Here is a 4242-nt window from a genome sequence, read left to right as displayed (position 1 = left end):
AAATATCTATGCCCCGAACATGGGAGCAGCCAATTATATAAGGCAGTTAATAACAAAAGCAAAGAAACACATTGACAACAATACAATAATAGTGGGGGACATTAACACCCCCCTGACTGAAATGGACAGATCATCTCAGCAAAAGATCAACAAGGAAATAAAGACTTTAAATCACACACTGGACCAAATGGACTTCACAGACATATTCAGAACATTCCATCCCAAAGCAACGGAATACACATTCTTCTCTAGTGCCCATGGAACATTCTCCAGAATTGATCACATCCTAGGTCACAAATCAGGTCTCAACCGGTACCAAAAGATTGGGATCATTCCCTGCATATTTTCAGACCACAATGCTTTGAACCTAGAACTCAGTCACAAGAGGAAAGTCGGAAAGAACTCAAATGCATGGAGGCTAAAGAGCATCCTACTAAAGAATGAATGGGTCAACCAGGAAATTAAAGAACAATTTAAAAAATTCATGGAAACCAATGAAAATGAAAACACAACGGTCCAAAATCTTTGGGATACAGCAAAGGCAGTCCTGAGAGGAAAGTATATAGCAATACAAGCCTTTCTCAAGAAACAAGAAAGGTCTCAAAACACAACCTAACCCTACATCTAAAGGAGCTGGAGAAAGAACAGCAAATAAAGCCTAAACCCAGCAGGAGAAGAGAAATAATAAAGATTAGAGCAGAAATCAATGAACTAGAAACCAAAAGAACAGTAGAACAGATCAACGAAACTAGGAGCTGGTTCTTTGAAAGAATTCACAAGATTGATAAACCCCTGGCCAGACTGATCCAAAAGAAAAGAGAAATAACCCAAATCAACAAAATCATGAATGAAAGAGGAGAGATCACAACCAAAACCAAAGCAATACAAACAATTATAAGAACATATTATGAGCAACTCTATGCCAGCAAATTAGATAACCTGGAAGAAATGGGTGCATTCCTAGAGATGTATCAACGACCAAAACTGAACCAGGAAGAAAGAGAAAAACTGATTAGACCTATAACCACTAAGGAAATTGAAGCAGTCATCAAAAATCTCCCAAAAAACAAAAGCCCAGGGCCAGATGGCTTCCCAGGGGAATTCTATCAGACATTTAAAGCAGAATTAATACCTATTCTCCTGAAACTGTTCCAAAAAATAGAAATGGAAGGGAAACTTCCAAATTCATTTTACGAGGCCACCATTACCTTGACCCCAAAACTAGAAAAATACCTCATCAAAAGGAGAATTACAGACCAATATCCTTGATGTACATGGATGCAAAAATTCTCACCATAATACTAGCCAATAGGATCCAACAGTACATTAAATGGATTATTCACCACGACCAAGTGGGATTTATCCCTCGGCTGCAAGACTGGTTCAACATCCGCGAATCAATCAACGTGATACAATACATTAAAAAAAGAAAGAACAAGAATCATAGGATCCTCTCAATAGATGCAGAAAAAGCATTTGACAAAGTACAGCATCCTTTCTTGATCAAAACTCTTCAGAGTATAGGGATAGAGGGTACATACCTCAATATCATAAAAGCCATCTACGAAAAAGCTACAGCGGATATCATTCTCAATGGGGAAAAGCTCTCAGCTTTTCCCCTAAGGTCAGGAATGCGGCAGGGATGTCCATTCTCACCACTGCTATTCAACATAGTATTAGAGGTCCTAGCCACAGCAATCAGACAACAAAAATAAATCAAAGGCATCCAAATCGGCAAAGAGGAAGTCAAACTCTCACTCTGTGCAGATGATATGATACTTTATGTGGAAAACCCAAGACTCCACCCCAAAACGGCTAGAACTCATACAGGAATTCAGTCATGTAGCAGGCTATAAAATCAATGTACAGAAATCAGAGGCATTCCTATACACCAACAACAAGACAGAAGAGAGACAAATCAAGGAGTTGATCCCATTCACAAATACACTCAAAACCATAAGATACCTAGGAATAAATTTAACCAAAAGGCAAAGGATCTGTACTCAGAAAACTATAAAATACTCAGGAAAGATATTGAAGAAGACACAAAGAAATGGCAAAACGTTCCATGCTCATGGATTGGGAGAACCAACATTATGAAGATGTCAATGCTACCTAGAGCAATCTACACATTCAATGCAAACCCCATCAAAATACCATCCACTTTTTTCAAAGAAATGGAACAAACAATCCTAAAATTTGTATGGAACCAGAAGAGATCCCGAATAGCCAGAGGAATGTTGAAAAACAAAAGCAAAGCTGGCGGCATCACAATTCCGGACTTCCAGCTCTATGACAAAGCTGTCATCATCAAGACAATATGGTACTGGCACAGAAACAGACACATAGATCAATGGAACAGAATCGAGAGCCCAGAAATGGACCGTCAACTCTATGGTCAACTTATCTTTGACAAAGCAGGAAAGAATGTCCAATGGAAAAAAGACAGTCTCTTCAACAAATGGTGTTGGGAAAATTGGACAGCCACATGCAGAAGAATGAAACTGGACCATTTCCTTACACCACACACAAAAATAGACTCTAAATGCTTGAAAGACCTAAACGTGAGACAGGCGTCCATCCAAATCCTAAAGGAGAACACAGGTAGCAACCTCTTCGACCTCAGCCGCAGCAACTTCTTCCTAGAAACATCACCAAAGGCACGAGAAGCCAGGGCAAAAATGAACTATTGGCATTTCATCAAGATAAGAAGCTTTTGCACAGCAAAAGAAACAGTCCACAAAACCAAAAGACAACCGACAGAATGGGAGAAAAAATTTGCAAATGACATATCAGATAAAGGGCTAGTATCCAAAATCTATAAAAAACTTATCAAACTCAACACCCAAAGAACAAATAATCCAATCAAGAAATGGGCAGAAACCATGAACAGACATTTTTCCAAAGAAGACATCCAAATGGCCAACAGGCACATGAAAAACTGCTCAACATCGCTCGGCATCAGGGAATTCCAAATCAAAACCTCAATGAGATACTTCCTCACACCAGTCAGAATGGCTAAAATTAACAAGTCCGGGAACGACAGATGTTGGCGGGGATGTGGAGAAAGGGGAAACCTCCTACACTGTTGGTGGGAATGGAAGCTGGTGCAACTCCTCTGGAAAACAGTATGGAGGTTCCTCAAACAGTTGAAATTAGAGCTACCATTCAATTCAGCAATTGCACTACTGGGTATTTACCCCAAAGATACAATTGTAGGGACCCGAAGGGGTACGTGCACCCCAATGTTTATAGCGGCAATATCCACAATAGCCAAACTGTGGAATGAGCCAAGATGTCCATCGACAGATGAATGTATAAAGAAGATGTGGTATATATACACAATGGAATATTATGCAACCATCAAAAGGAATGAGACCTTGCCATTTGCAACGACGTGGATGGAACTGGAGGGTGTTATGCGTAGTGAAATAAGTCAATCAGAGAAAGACATGTATCATAATACCTCACTGATATGAGGAATTCTTTTTTTTTAAGATTTTTATTTATTTTTTATTTGAGAGAAAGAGAGAATGAGAGATAGCACGAGAGGGAAGAGGGTCAGAGGGAGAAGCAGACTCCCTGCTGAGCAGGGAGCCCGATGTGGGACTCGATCCCAGGACTCCAGGATCATGACCTGAGCCGAAGGCAGTCGCTTAACCAACTGAGCTACCCAGGCGCCCGATATGAGGAATTCTTAATCTCAGGAACAAACTGAGGGTTGCTGGAGTGGTCGGGGGTGGGAGGGATGGGGTGGCTGGGTGATAGACATTGGGGAGGGTATGTGCTATGGTGAGCACTGTGAATTGTGCAAGACTGTTGAATCACAGATCTGTACTTCTGAAACAAATAACGCAACATATTTTAAGAAAAAAGAAAAAGAAGAAGATAGCAGGAGAGGAAGAATGAGAGGAGTAAGTCAGAGGGGGAGACGAACCAGGAGAGATGATGGACTCTGAAAAACAAACTGAGGGTTCTAGAGGGGAGGAGGGTAGGGGGATGGGTTAGCCTGGTGATGGGTATTAAAGTGGGCACATTCTGCATGGAGCACTGGGTGTTATGAAAAAACAATGAATCATGGAACATTACACCAAAACAAATGATGTAATATATGGTGATTAACATAATAATAAAAAAATGCTAAGTCTTCATTCAGAGCCTACAGGCTTCTCTGTTTCCAGATCATCACCTTAGGGTTGTGTCGGTGGAAGAAACACAGGGTTTTGCTGAAGCCATGACATT

Source organism: Eumetopias jubatus, unplaced genomic scaffold (assembly GCF_037043125.1).
Source record: "Eumetopias jubatus isolate StellerSeaLion01/CBP00866 unplaced genomic scaffold, mEumJub1_p1.0 scaffold_72, whole genome shotgun sequence".
Classification (NCBI taxonomy): Eukaryota; Metazoa; Chordata; class Mammalia; order Carnivora; family Otariidae; genus Eumetopias; species Eumetopias jubatus.
Note: the sequence above shows the minus strand (reverse complement) of the source record.